The sequence below is a fragment of the Myotis nattereri genome (genome assembly GCF_964212035.1).
Source record: "Myotis nattereri genome assembly, chromosome: 7".
Classification (NCBI taxonomy): domain Eukaryota; kingdom Metazoa; phylum Chordata; class Mammalia; order Chiroptera; family Vespertilionidae; genus Myotis; species Myotis nattereri.
In genome coordinates, this window is record NC_138082.1 from 51,356,524 (window position 1) to 51,372,661 (window position 16,138).

General features: G+C 39.9%; 1 protein-coding gene and 1 pseudogene across 2 annotated transcripts in view; both read left to right on the top strand.

Annotated features, from left to right (window-relative positions):
- The window catches only part of COBLL1 (cordon-bleu WH2 repeat protein like 1), a 148,387-nt gene that overhangs the window by 62,564 nt on the left and 69,685 nt on the right, over positions 1 to 16,138 (top strand). The gene's annotated exons all lie outside the window — the stretch shown is intronic.
- LOC308522119 (large ribosomal subunit protein eL33-like) lies at positions 13,103 to 13,458 on the top strand (annotated as a pseudogene). Its single transcript has one exon. The product of its transcript is annotated as a large ribosomal subunit protein eL33-like (transcript).

Genomic DNA, 16,138 nt, shown 5'->3' on the forward strand with positions numbered 1-16,138 from the left:
AGCAATTCACAGGTTGTTGTAATAAGTATAAGGCATACATAGCTTCTTGCCTTTGTAACTTATAATAAATTACACTATTGATGTTATGGGTGCTTTACCAGTGCTCACCGATAGAGCAAACTAAACAGAAAGGGAGAACAAGGTACATTTGGGGCTTTTTATGTATACTTAAATTGTATAATAATAAGTATTAATTTTTTGAGTACAGGAACTGTCCTATCTATTGCTGTACCCAAAGCAAGTGTAGGTGCTTAATAAATGCTTGTTGTGTGAGGGTGTGGGTGGGGAAATTCAGGTTTCTTCACCTTCTGGTTCAGTGTTCTTTCCCACATAGCGTTACCTTTAACTCCGCATTACTCTATTAAGTGAACTCATTTTAATTCATCTGTAATTTGACCTTTTTCACAAACAGGAATATAAAATACATTCTTATTTGCTGTTGATTAGGAGAGAATACATACAAAATACTTTATTTGGGAGAGTTGTCAAACAATGTGAGAAAATATTTGTAAAAGGTAAATGACTCTATGATAGATTTAGGAGGAAGAGAAAACTCTTTTAATGGGATATAGATGTTAGAAAACCTAATGGTTGGTTGGTTGGTTTCTTTTAGACATTGCTTATAGACAAACAGATTTTTTTTAATGACTGAAAATAATTTATTACTTGTGCAAGTTCTTATTTGTGAGAATCAGGGTCAAATGGTAAAAAAACAACTGTCATTTCACACCAAATGCATAAAATGCCCTGTCCCAGACTGCTTTTCTTTTTAAAAATTTATTATTGCCACTATTGCAAATGTCTCCCATTTCCTCCTGCCCTTTGCCCCCCTCCGCCCAACCCCCAGAACCCCCTTCCCCTGGCCTTCGCCTCACTGTTGTCTGTGTCCAGGGGCTATGAATATATGTTCTTTGGCTAATCTCTTCATCTTCTTTTATCCAATTCCCCACCCTGCCTCCACTCCCTTTTAAGAAATAAAAAGGAGCCCTGGCCAGTGTGGCTCAGTTGCTTGGGCATCATCCTGTGCACCAAAAAGTTGCTGGTTTCAATTCCAGTCCGGGCACTTGCTGGGTTTGTGGGCTCCATCCCTGTTAGGGGGCATGCAGGAGGCAGTTGATCAATGGATGTTCTGCTCTCACAGTGATGATGTTTTTCTTTCACTTTCCCTCTCCCTTACTCTCTCTCTAAAAATTAATTTAAAAATTAAAAAAAAAATAATACAGAGAGAAAGCATCTGAGCACCTCTGTCTCTCCTCAAGCTTCTGTTCACTAATCAGAACTACTCACTAATCTGAATTGTGAACATTTACTATAAGCCATTTGAACATTACTGTTGCTGTATGAAAAGTATATTCTGTTTAAGTAGGGATTTCTTTGCTTTTATGTTATCATGTGCTTGCAATTAAAAAAATACCTATAAATAATTAAGGAAGCAGGAAGGCCAGCTCTTTCACAGAGATCTTTATCTTTGTCAATATTCTATGTCAATAAATATTATTTGTTTTTAAATTCCATTGTGATGTTTCAGTTCTGATGGCACAAATAAGATTTGTAAATATATCTTAAACTTTTTTATTGTTGCACATACTATGGGATTGAGAATAGTCATTAAAACAATTAATTAATAGAAATGGGACAGTACCAGATTATTTCTTCCTCAGATAAAAGGGATTGTTTCTATAGAAAATAAAAATGACGGTTTTTGGAGAGCTATCCATGTAACTTAATACTACTTAGATTATCATTCTACTGAGAGAATTATTAGTATCATTTCTGACACGTGTGATCTGATCTATAGTGTGGTTTGTTTATTGTCTTTTGCTATTAAAAATAATGCTGCAAGGGATAATTTTATCTATAATTCATTTAGTAGTTTTAGCTGGTGTCTTTGAAATAGCTTTCTAGTAGTATTACTGGGTCACAGGGTAACAGCATATTTCATTTTGTCAGATATTAACAAATTTTTCTCCATTGGGAAAATCCCTCCCTTTTGGCTTCCCACCAGCAATGTATGAGAGTGCTTGTTTTCCCCTTTTCACCCATAGAGTAAGTTGTCAACCACTGATTTTTTTTTCAAGTCTGATAGGTGGAAAGTGCATCTTTTTGTAATATGGAGGATTTTTGGATTGTGTAATTATTTTGTCATTAGAGATGTGACCTTTCATGTCAGTGATCAGGAAGCTTTTCCTGTGAAGGGTCATATAGGAAATACTTTAGACCACGAGGGCCCTACTGTTTGTGTTACAGCTGCTTAACTCTGCGGTAGCTGCATGAAAGCATGCACTGATAGTCTGTAAACAAATGAGCGTGCCAGCATTCCAATAAAACTTTATTTTTAAAACGAATGATGGGCTGAATTTGGCCTCCAGAGCATAGGTAGCTGACACCTGCTTTATGCCACTTCTATAAATGCTAGAGGCCCAGTGCAATAAATTCTTGCACGGGGCAGGGAGTGGGGGAGGCGCTTCCCTCAGCCCGGCCTGCACCCTCTCCAATTTGACATCCCTCTCGCAATCTGGGACCACTGGCTCCTAACCGCTCACCTGCCTGCCTGCCTGATTACCCCTAACCACTTTGCCTGCCTGCCTGATTGCCCCTAACCTCTCTGTCTGCCTGCCTGATCGCCCATAATCTCTCTGCCTGCCTGCCTGCCTGATAACCCCTAACCATCTCTGTCTGTCTGCCTGATCACCCCTAACTGCTACTCTGCTGACCTGATTACCCCCAACTGCTCTCCCCTAATGGCCTGATCTCACCCCCAACGGCCCTCCCCTGCCAGCCAGATCTTGCCCCCAACTTCCCTCCCCTGCCGGACAGATCTCGCCCCCAACTGCCCTCTCCTGCTGCCCGTCCCTAACTGCCTCTGCCTCAGCCCCCTCCACCATGGCTTTGTCTGGAAGGAAGTTGGATGTCTGGAAGATGGCCGATTGACCCGGTCTAATTAGCATATTACCCTTTTATTAGTATAGATAGTTTAAAATGGCCAGATACTTGTACCAAGTTAGCTTGTTTGTTCTCATATAATAGACTGTTCATTGAGCATATTAATTACATGAGACAGCTGAGACTCTCAGTATGTGTTGGGTTGGTACTAGAACAAAAGTCTACACTCTCATAATGTAATACCCTTTCCCTAGTTCCCCTTCAGGTTTTCTTGGGACACTGTCTATTGGGTATTGTTTCATTCATGTAGAGGAGATGGTACTACTGGCTAACCTTACATTGAAAGGACTTGTCCTTCTTCAAATATAAATACTCATTGGACTTTTATTGATGCTCATTTTTGCTACCTGGTGATTGGCATTGTTACCTGTAGTCAAGGAGCATGGTCAGGCCCAGCCGATGTGGCTCAGTGGTTGAGCTTCAACCTATAAACCAGGAGGTCATGGTTTGATTCCTTGTCAGGGCACATGCCAGGGTTGTGGGCTCAGTCCCCAGTAGTGGGACTTGTAGGAGGCAGCCAGTCAATGATTCTCTCTCATCATTGATGTTTCTATTTCTCTCTCCCTCTCCCTTCCTCTCTGATATCAATTAAAAAATAAATTTTAAAAAATTGAAAAGGAGTATGGTCAGGTTAGATATCCCTAAAGGGCAGGATTAAGCTTATGACCAAGGATTTCCTTGAAGCTATATTAAACCATGGGACTATTTGAGCATAATCAGAATGTGATTGTAATTTTTTACCCCGAAGAATTTATTTTTCCATAGAGCTGAGAGCAAGTGACCTAGCATTAGAATTTGTAGCAACTGTTTAAAATAGAGATTAGCAACCTTTTATAAATGGTGCTCTAAGACTTGATTTACTCTGTTATATTGCTAAATTTATTCCAGTAACAAGGTTGCTCAGAGACAGTGGGAAACTGCAATTCATTCCTCCCTGAGGAAAGGTGAAAAAGGTATGGTAGGCACTTGGCACAGAGGCACAAATGTGAAAGCCATGGGTCTGGGGGTTTAAATGTGCCACTTTTACCCATTCCTGTGACAGCCTCTTAAGAGAGAATAATTGAGGGAAGTCTTTGTAGACTCTTGGGATTTTAACTCTTATTGTGTTGTATATGGAATAATGTCTAGGTTGGTCTTTCAAATGTTTTTTTCTTCCCCTAACAAAAGAATCTTCAAATCAAGTGCTTGTGTGTGTGTGTGTGTGTGTGTGTGTGTGTGTGATTTGTCAACAATAATTATTTTACATAGAAGCCCAGGTAAGGACCTTTCATACACATTTTAAAATGTAACTCTTGTTTCTCATTGAGGATATGTTTTCCCTACCAGCCTTTGTTTTAATATTATAGGTTTTTTGCTGTATATCAGCATTTTTACTTCTGTATTGATATGTCAAGTTTTGTTATGAATAATAGTTTTTGCATTTTTAAAAAGATCAGGAATTGATTTTATTTGCACGTCTTTCACTGTCTATAAATGAGAGCTGCTTTATTCAGTTATATAGTCTGTGATTGTAAGTAGGACTTCTTAGTGATTAGTCATTAAATAGAACAATACACATTAATGGGGATTTTTTTTTTCTTTCTAATACCTTTGCCTTTATTGTAGTCTAGTGGTTCTCAAATTGTCATGCGCTGGATCACCAATATATATCATCCAGATCTATTTAAATAGGTGCATTGGAGGGGCACTCATGCAAGTCTGTATTAGAAACAAGTTCCATAGATGATTCTAATATCTATCAAAATTTTGAAAATCGTTATTTAGATATATTTTATTATAATTAAAAAATAATTTTATTTGGAATAAGTTGCAAAAATAGTGCAGAGAGTTGCCCTGTGCCCTTCCCCAAAGCATCCCCCAATAATAATATCTCAGATAACCATAATACATTACTAAACCCTGGAGTGGCATTGGTAAAATATTGGTAACTTTGACCTTTTCAGACATCATCAGGTTTTACGTGCATTCTTTTCTTTTTTTTTTAAAATATACTTTATTGGATTTTTACAGAGAGGAAGGGAGAGGGATAGAGAGTTAGAAACATCGATGAGAGAGAAACATCCATCAGCTGCCTCCTGCACATCCCCCACTGAGGGGATATGCCCGCAACCAAGGTACATGCCCTTGACCGGAATCGAACCTGGGACCCTTCAGTCTGCACGCCGACGCTCTATCCACTGAGCCAAACCGGTTAGGGTATGTGCATTCTTTATTACTGTTATTGTTTATTTATTTAGGTTTCCTACATGTGCAGATTGGTGTGAAAGCACCCCCCCATAGAAATATAAAACTCTTGCATCATCACAGACTCCCTGTGTTACTCCTTAATAGTCCCACTAGTAATCTGTTTTCTATGACTGTAGATTTGTCACTTTGGGGTTCTTATGTAAATAGAATCATACAGTATGTAACCCTTTGAGACTAGCTTTTGTTTTGTTTTGTTTTGTTTTTGTTATCACCAGAGGATATTTTTCCATAAATTTTTAGAGAGAGTGAAAAGGAGGGAGGGAGGGAGGGAGGGAGAGAGAGAGAGAGAGAGAGAGAGAGAGAGAGAGAGAGAGAGAGAGAGAGAGAAACATTTATGTGAGAGAGACACATCGATTAGTTGCCTCCCACACATGCCCTGACAGGGGCCAGGGATCAAACCTGCAACCTAAGTATGTGTAAGTATGTGCCCTTGACCAGGAATGGAACACATGACCCTTTGGTTTACAGACCAAAGCTCAACCATTTAGCAGCACCGGTCAGGACAAGAAAATGGTATTTCTGATTATTGACTTGTGATTGCTCCTTCACATGAGTAAATCTGAGAACCACTGGTCTAGTGTTATAGAAGAAAATAACAATGAGGTCCAAAGAGGGGAAATGACCCAGTCAAGGTGACACAGATAGTTAATGTAAACAAGACCATGAACCTGAGGTACCAGGCCTCCTGCCCAGAGTCCTCTAACCCTGAAATGAGACTGGCTTTTATCTGCACTCAGCATAATGCCCTTGAGATCATCCATGATGCTGAGTGTATCAAGACTTCATTGCTTCTTGTTGCTAATATTCCATTGTGTGGCTGCACCACAGTTTGTTTCTTCATTCTTCCACGAGAGCACATCTGGGTTGTTTCGTTTGGGGTTGTTATGAAGAGTACATACATATACAGGTTTTCTGTGACCATAAGTTTTTATTTCTCTCATATAATTACCCATGATTAGATTGCTGGGTCATAAGATATGTGAATGTTTAACTTTATATTATACTGCCAAACTGTTGCCCAAAGTGATTGTACCATTTTGCATTCTCATTATACAACCCACAGATGAGAGATCCAGTTGCTCCACATTCTCCTCTCCTTTGATATTATTAGTTGTTTTCCGTTTAGGTGTGTAGTGTTTCTCATCATAGTTTTAATTTACGTTTCTCTAATGGATGATGATGTTGAACATCATTTCATGTGCCTATTTGCCATTCTTATATTCTCTTTGGTAAAGATTCAATCTTTCATTTGATAATTGGATACTTTTTTCTTCTTCTTACAGTTTAGAGGGCTCTCTGTGTATAAGTCTCTGTTGTATATGTGACTTACATATACTTTCTCCTAGTCTGTTGCTTATCTTTTCATCCTCTTAACAGGGTTGTTTCAAAGAGCAAAAGTTTTAAATTCTTGATGAAGTCCAGATTTTCAATATTTTTTAAAAATATTTTATAGATTGTGTCTTTGGTGTCATATATAAGAATCTATTGCCTAATAAGTCTTGGTCCCAAAGATTTTGCCTATTTTTATCTAAACGTTTTATAAGTTTATATCTTACAATACGATCAACTTTAGTTTTAATATTTCTAAACTAGAGCCACTATTTCCAAGTAGTTCTTTTAGACCAGTATTTGACAACATCTATAGCTAGGAAAATGAGTTTGGAAAATTAATTTCAATGACTTTTCTTTATGAGTATGCAATGAACATTATGCTTAAATGTCATTTACTCCAACATACGCCACTCCCCAACATAGATTTAAAACTTTAACAGAGAATAATGACTCAGTGTTGTTGAATATTTGCCAAAGTACATATTTGAGAGTAGTACATTAAGATCATGACTTAAAAGCAACTTTTGCCTTTATTTTATGGCTGGTTAATTTATCAGTGTGCTTTCTTGGCTGATTTACTATGAATATATGCATATGTTTTAATAATTATAATACCCACATGTAATAATTTTCAGTTTTAAACCTAGTATGCTTTTAAAAAATGAAAAAACCACACATTTCATTTAAAAACATATTTTAAAAACTTAATTTATTTAGAGCAGTTTTAGTTGCTGCCGGGAGCCGGTCCATCCTTGCTGTTTCAAAGGACCTGGCATATACGGCATACTGTTCTTAAAATGTTTGCTCACCTTCTTGGCACTATGTGTTTTAACCAAGGTCTCTGAGAAAGGTTGTTTCCCCAGGTAGGGATTTTCCCCTGAAGTTAGGGAGGGAATAAAACCTCTTAACTAAGTGCCAGGCGGGTAATTAATCACTTTAACTATGAACAATCATGCTTAAGCTACATAATCTTTACTCTCTGGAATGGAGATAAGAAACGTCCTAACCTTTGTAATAGAGATTGATAGGATTGAATCAACTGGTATAAATACAGATGTAACAAGACAGCAAGAGACAGAGAGAGAGACAGAAATTGGCACAGAACCTACACAGAACGTTATCTAGAGACAGAAGAACTTCGCTGGAGAGAACATGGCAAAAGATCCCGGACAGAAACTGGCCTCAGAACCTAGAGACAGAACCTAGCGAGAGAACATAGCAAAAGATCCTGGACTGAACCTGACTACAGAAATTGGCAAGAGAACCTGACTAGAACCTGGTGACTGAACCTGGCTGGAGAACCTGGACAGAATCTGGCTGGAGAACCTAGTGAGGGAACATGGCTACAGAACCTGGCTGGAGAACCTGGAGAACCTTGCTGGAGAACCTAGCAAGAGACCATGGACAGAGAACCTGGCTGGAGATCCTAAGCAGAACCTCTCTGGAGATCCAGACCAGAACTTGGCTGGAGATCCTGGCTAGGCTGCTGATCAACTGAACGATGTCTCCGTGTCATTCCTTCTTCGCCGACTCCGTCCACACCTTTGGGGACCCCTGGACCTGCTGGGGTTGGGTTTTTTTTTCTTTTTAATGCCCGCTTTTAAAAAATAAAAAAGGGGGAATTTGCCGGGAGCTGGTCCATGCTTGCTGTTTCAAGGGACCTGGCATATATGGCATACTGTTCTTAACATGTTTGCTCACCTTCTTGGCACTATGTGTTTTAACCAAGGTCTCTGAGAAAGGTTGTTTCCCCAGGTAGGGATTTTCCCCTGAAGTTAGGGAGGGAATAAAACCTCTTAACTAAGTGCCAGGCGGGTAATTAATCACTTTAACTATGAACAATCATGCTTAAGCTACATAATCTTTACTCCCTGGAATGGAGATAAGAAACGCCCTAACCTTTGAAATAGAGATTGATAGGATTGGAATCAACTGGTATAAATACAGATGTAAGAAGACAGGAAAGAGAGAGAGACAGAACCTAGGCTCAGAACCTACACAGAACGTTCTCTAGAGACAGAAGAACTTTGCTGGAGAGAACATGGCAAAAGATCCTGGACAGAAACTGGCCTCAGAACCTAGAGACAGAACCTAGCGAGAGAACATGGCAAAAGATCCTGGACTGAACCTGACTACAGAAATTGGCAAGAGAACCTGACTGGAACCTGGTGACTGAACCTGGCTGGAGAACCTGGACAGAACCTGGCTGGAGAACCTAGCGAGGGAACATGGCTACAGAACCTGGCTGGAGGACCTAGCAAGACAACATGGACACAGAACCTGGCTGGAGATCCTAACCAGAACTTCGCTGGAGATCCAGACCAGAACTTGGCTGGAGATCCTGGCTAGGCTGCTGATCAACTGAACGCTGTCTCCGTGTCATTCCTTCTTCGCCGACTCCGTCCACACCTTTGGGGACCCCTGGACCTGCTGGGGTTGGACCCCAGCAAGTTGCACAGCAAAACTTAGCAGAAGGTACAGAGATTTTCCACTTATACTCTGCACCACACATGTATAGGCTCCACCATTATCAATAGCCCCCTCCAGAAGGGTACATTTGCCACAGTTGGTGAACCTGCATTGATACATCATAATCAACTGAAGTTCATAGTTTGTAGGAGGGATCACTCTTGATGTTGTGCATTCAGTGGGTTTGGACCAATATATAAGGACATGTATTAATCATTATAGTACCATATAGATAGAGTATGTTCACTGCCCTGAAAATTCTCTGTGTCCCACCTATTCATCCCTCTCCCCACCACCTCAACTCCTGGCCACCACTAACCATTTTATAGTCTCCGAAGTTTTGCCTTTTTCAGAATGTTAATATAGTTGGAATAATAGAGGGTTGGGCAATAATAGGTTTACTGTTTATATGGAAAATAATGCAATAATTCATAAATAATAATACAAGAATATACTCTGTGTTTTGTGTACTCACAACTGTAAACTTACTTTTGCCCCACCCTGTATAATATGTAGCCATTCCAGACTGGCTTCTTGCACATAGTAAGATGCACTTACACTTCCTTATTTATGTATGTATGTATGTATGTATGCACGTATGTATTTATTTTTATGGCTTGACAGCTCATTCCTTTTTAGCACTGGAAAATATTCTATTGTCTGGATATACCATATTTTATTTGTTCATTTACTTATTGAAGGACACCTTAGTTGCAACTAAGATCTTTAAAACTTACCTTTATGGGTGAAAATTTCTTTTTCTTTTAAATATATTTTTATTAATTTCAGAGAGGAAGGGAGAGGGAGAAAGAGAGAGAAACAGTGCTGATGAGAGAGAATCATTGATAGGTTGCCTCCTGCATGCCCCCTATTGGGGATCGAGCCCATAACCTCAGCATGTGTCCTGACTGGGAATTGAACTATGACCGCTTGGTTCATAGGTCAATGCTCAACCACTGAGCCACACCAGCCAGGCAGACTCATCTCAGTTTTAGGTTACTGATATCTGAGGACCTCATATGGTAGGTATTTTTTCAGTCTACCCAGTTTCTTTCTGTAGCACTGAGCACACAGGGGTGACCAATAAATGTTGTTGACAGTCCTGTGACTCACTGTTTATTTTGCTTTCAAGTCTGTTTTTTCAACTTTGTCATTTGCTTTGATTATTTTTTTTTTATCTCATCCTTTGATATGACCATTTCTATTGGAGGCTTTCTTTATATTTTCTTTTGTTGATGTTTAACTTTCTTAACTATGCATAAAATAAACATTGCCTATAAGATATTTAGGAAAACCCAGAGACAAGCTGAAATTACAGGGACATTTATAGGGCAGTTATGAGAAATTTAATATTTAATTTAAATTTGTAGATACATTTTCCTACTTTATCTTAATCTGTGTGGTGGTTCCTTGAGTGTATATATGTATGTAAAAATATATTTATATTTTTCTGTATATAAAATATACTTTAGTGAAAAATATCAGGGGAAATTTATGTTTTCCTTTCTTTCACAAGAGATTTTCTTCTATGATAAAAGACAGCCAAATTATAATGGGGATTTGGAAATATTATTACTAAACTTTTGGACTACTTTTAAGATTTGTGATATTTAGTGGTTCTAAGATCTTCCTGAATTTATATGACTTGATTGACGTAAGTAGCAACCTTCAGGCAGTTTCAGAGTTTACAAAGTTCTGTGACGGTGTATCATTAACTCTAATTGAATACCTAGCATGCATCAGGCATTATGCTAGACCAGTGGTTTTCAGATTCGTCTGCATTTCAGAAAGCGTTGGGAAGATTTAAAATATCCCTGCAAGCCAATTAAATCCAAATTTCTGGGAGTGGGTGCTAGGCCTCACTATTTCCTAAAACTCCTCAGGCGAATTCACTGTGTAGCCAAGTGTGAGAACCACTGGGCTGGACAATGAATGTACATTATCCATTTCACCTCAGTAACCCTGCGAAGCAGGACATACTATCTAATTTTGTGATTGAAGAAATCGTTCCAGAGAGATTAATAACTAATATGTACAGACCCAGATGCAAACCAAGATCTCTGACTCCTTTCTAACCTTTAATTATATCAGTAACCTTGGTGATTAGCATGTAAATTATTTTTCCCTCTTTTTAATTGCAAATATATACCTATTTTTCTATCACTTTGTGCCTTTCTGGAATGTCTTAATGTTGCCCATGGGAGATAATACTGTATGTATCTAGTGAGCTGGACATTTTTATTTTCCCCCTGCCACCCTCCACACCCACCCACAAGAAGAAGGTGGAAACCAAATGATGCATTTATTAACTAAAGCTGTGTATGTGTGTGTGTGTGTGTGTGAGAGAGAGAGAGAGAGAGAGAGAGAGAGAGAGAGAGAGAGAGAGAGAGAGAGAAGGGAAGGGAAGGGAAGGGAAGGGAAGGGAAGGGAAGGGAAGGGAAGGGAAGGGAAGGGAAGGGAAGGGAAGGGAAGGGAAGAGGGCTTAGAAATGCTTAGATGTAAATGGCTTGGATGTAAACTCTTAGCCTATCATCTTTTGTAAAATGGGGTATACATATTGTGTAGTTATATCTTCTATTGGTATAGATATGTGCTTAAAACATATAAGGGAGCACCTTATGTCTTTTTGGGTAAATGACAACAAAATCATAACAAAAGCTTCATGTCCTCATGCTAACCTATCCTGGAACAGATAGTGTTTCCAAGAAATTCTGTTATGTCTCTGGACCTCACTCTGCATAATTACTAGGTTCCTAAAAGAAGTAAAAAGGGAAGGTAATGTATTAATCAGAAATACAAAACATTATATTCATAATATCTGCCTCAAAAAACTTTACTGGCAGATAAGGTGATATACACTGACAACTATACCGTAAGACACAAGGTAGCCCAAGGGGCTTTATTTCCTGCCTTTGTTAGTTACTCAGCTACCTCTGAATTCTGTCCACCACACTGTCAGTACCAGAGGGGAAGGCTTGTGTCTTGTCCTTGGATTTGCTCCATTTCATCCAACACAGTGTGTTGTGTGTGATAGATCTTCATAGTTAGTTACTGAACAAAAGGATCTGTACAAGTGTCCCACTATAAATATAAACAAGATACTGAAAGATTTTAAAGTGGAAGGACTTCGATGTGTAAACAGGAAAGGTTCTTGAAAGAAGAGGCATCCAGACAGGGTTTTCACTGTTGTATTACAAAGAGGATACCTTCTGTGGGCAGGTGATGGCCTGTGCAGAGGGGCTTTAGAGCCTAGTGAGAATAGCAGGGACCTGAAGCTGAAACTGAGGTATCGGGTTTACGTAGAACCCAACTCTGCCAGCTTGCTGGTTGAGGTAAGGATGCAATCAAGGGGTCAGCTGGGGCTCATGCCACTACTGGGGCGGGACCTGCTTCTGAGCTCACACGTATGGCTATTGGCACCCTTCAGTCCTCACTGGCTGTGGGCTGGACATAGGGCATTTCATAACACTGCTGCTGGTTTCCCTTAGAGTAGGTGAGAGGGTGTCCAAAACTGAGCGCAGTCTTCTGGGAACCTAATCTCAGAGATGACATCCCATTACCTTTGCTGCATTCTGTTCACTGGACATGAGTCACTAAATCCAGTCCACACTCAGAGAGGATTACACAAGAAGTGGGGGTTACTGGGGACCATCCTAGAGGCGGCCTATCACAGAAATATATGTTATTAACCCACTATGTAAAATATATAATTTAATATGTAATTAATAGGTAAAAAGTACTAGTAGATTTTTAATATTTTATTAAGTCTACAAAATACAGGGTGTATTTTACACTTATAGTGCATCTCAATTCAGATGCTATATTTTCATTAGAAATACTTGATCTATATTTAGATGCCATAAAATTCATAATGGGAAAATAGCTCCACATACCCAAGTTGTTCCGAATATGTGTGTTTTATATGCCCTGAGTTGGCACTGACCCCTGGACACCCCGTGAATGAGTCATGTCCATAGTGTCCTGCTCAGATCCTGTAGTCTCCTGGAAGCCAAGTTCCAAATATACTTAAATGTTTTCAGTAATTGAATCAAGTATCCGTTTAAAAATATAACATACTTTTTCTGCTATCTCAGAGCCTGTGGAGGCCTGCTGGGAACATGACTTCTGTAACGACAAGTATGTCTGGAAGGCTGTGGTCCAAGGCCATTTTTGCTGCTCTGAGTGGGGTCTCCCAAACCAGAGGGAGCACATAGCTCTTCTTAAAAATGAAGGTGTTTACACTCCAGATGAAACTGAATTCTAGGCAATAGATGTGCTTATGTGTATAAATCAAAAAACGACACGGTGACTCCTGGTGGCAAACAGAACAAAACCAGAGTCATCTGGGGAAAGGTAACTCATGCTCATGGAAACAGTAGTGTGGTTTGTGCCAAATTCCAAAGCAATCTTCCAGCTAAGGCCATTGGACACAGAATCTGTGTAATGCTCTGCCCCTCAAGGATTTAAACTTAATGAAAAGTAAATAAATAAAATGGGTTTGTTCTCCTGAAGAAATAATAAAGTAAAATAAAACTGAAAATATAGTTCCTCAGTTACACTAGTTATGTTTCAAGTGCTCAGTAGTCACAAGGCTGCCATATGGGACAGCAGAGTTCTAGAAGTTTGGCTGCAAAAGGAAGGAGTGAATTAAAACAGTACTTGGAAGGAGCAGGGAGGTGGGAATTAAGATCATAGGAATCTGTGCATTTTGTGTGTGTGTTCTGGGGAGAAGGAAAGTAATCTAAGATGATAGAAACATAGGGTATGATCGATGTGGCTTTGGATTAGTGGGCAGATTTGAGTGGCGGTGCAATTGGGCAATGAACCTGAACTGATGAATGACTTGTGATAGAGACCTTCTATTCCAGGTGTTCAAATGCAAACCAACTGAGTGTGGGAGAATGAAACCAGAAGCTTTTTAAATTTTTCTTTTGAGTTGTCACTCTATTCATCATTTTTTCCTAGTGTGTGTGCCAAGAGAGGGAAAGGCACTTGGAAGTGGAGCCATTTCCTGTGAGCCCCAGAAGAGACCCTTTCCTGACCAGAAGTGTTCTCAGCATAGGAAGAGCTACCTGGAAACAAGTCCCGTCCATGCCACCCCTTCAACCAGATGTTATCTGTAAATTAGCTCAGCCCCTGTGCCCTGCTCCCAGTCCTAAAATATCTTATTTGAGGCCTCCACTTTCAGTCTCTAAACAAAATTATTATGCAGAATCTCTGTACGTCAAGAGGTGAAAGGGGCCTGGGATCATCTATTCTGATACCTGTATTTTTTAAATGAGGGAATGGAGGACTGAAGTGATTGATTTAAGGTAACTTGAGTGGCCAGTTAGGACACTGCCTTTTGATTCCCAATACATTGTTTCCAGAAGCCCTGGGAAGTAGCTAAGCCTCTGTTGGTGTGAGTGGTCATGTGCACATTTGGCTTCTGCATTCCTGTGAAAATACTACCAGGGGTTATTTAGATGGCTCTTGTCAAGATTATGGCGAGGGTTTGGTGCCATGTTCTCTGTGCTTTGGGAAAAAATTCTTTGTAAACCCTGATTAAATGCAATGGCAACTGCCTCGTGAGATTAAATGTAGGGAAAAAAAAATAAAAAGAGCACCAGCACAGTGCTCAGCAGGAGTTTCAGTAACTGCTGTTGTTTTTCTCCTCTATCACTTGGCTTTGTGCAGTCATTGTTGAGGTTGTTAGTTTATTTTGTGTGAATGTTTCAGCTCCCAAAGGGACAGTGTATGTAATGGTGAAGAAGCTTTAGCATCTGACAACTTAGGTTGAAATGTCCACTCTATCACTTACAGCTAAATCCCTTCACCTCTCTGTGCCTCAGCATCCTCACCTGGAACATGGGGATGCATGGTCGCACTTACCTCACACAATGCTGTGACTTAGGACAATTTTCAACACGTAGTCAGCATTCCTGGTGTTCGCTGTTGTTGTTGATAGTATAATAGTAAAAAGGAATAAAAGCCAGTTGTGTTGTGAGTGTCCTTATTGGACCTTTGGGACTCGGAGGCACTATCATTTAACACATGTTTAGTGTGATGTGAAGAACGCCCCCTGCCTCTGTATTTGGTGTGTTATGTCAAATGTACTGGAAAGGTGAATTCCACTTTTACAAGTGAAAATGTAACACAGAATTAGGTTGTTCTTTCCTCACATTAATCATGGTCCTCATTGGGCAAGGGAAGCTACAGCCAGGACATCTGAGTTCTGACTCTCAAATGGGTTACATGGCCGCGGGGAATTCACTGAACATCTGGGCAAAGGAGGTTTCTTTCCACCCTAGAAGTCAGTCTGTCCCAGTTTAATCCCTAGTCCCACTCCCAACCCCAAATAGGCATAGGATTTAGAATCTTCCTGAGGATTGAATACTTTTACTCGTGTGGGTCTCTTTGGGCTTCTTATTCCTTTCATTGGCCACAAAATAGCTTGTGTTACAAAAGTGTTTGATACTCAGCAACCAAGTTCTTAGAGTCATATAATTCATTTTTCAAAAAGTATATTTTATTGAATTTTTACAGAGAGGAAGGGAGAGGGATAGAGAGTTAGAAACATCAATGAGAGAGAAACATTGATCAGCTGCCTCCTGCACACCCCCCACTGGAGATGTGCCCCCAACCAAGGTACATGCCCTTGACCAGAATCGAACCTGGAACCTTTCAGTCTGCAGGCCGACACTCTATCCACTGAGCCAAACCAGTTAGGACAGAGTTGTATAATTCATGGAATTGATATAACCTTCCCTTTGTACCTCCCTCAATTAAATCAACAAGCATGTATGCAGTACCCTAACTCGTGCCTGTTGCAGTTCCAGGTGCTAGCAGAGAATGAGGCAAGCCAGGTCCCAGCACTCAGAGAATCTTCATTCTGGAGGCTAAGGGCAAGTAATAAACAAGTAAATAAGCAACCAGGATGGTATCCGATAGTGATAAATGTGAGATCGGGAAAGTAGGGTTATGTGAAGGGTGTGCTGAGAGGAGTGACTCCTCTTTTGAGTGGTTAGAGAATATCTCTATGAGGAAGAGATATGTGAGCTGAACTCTGAATGAGCTCAAGGATCAGACAATTGGAAGATCTGTGGTTAAAGGCATTTTGGAAACAGCTGGGCAAGTCCCTCAGCTGTGAAAGGACTGGGTCTGTTTG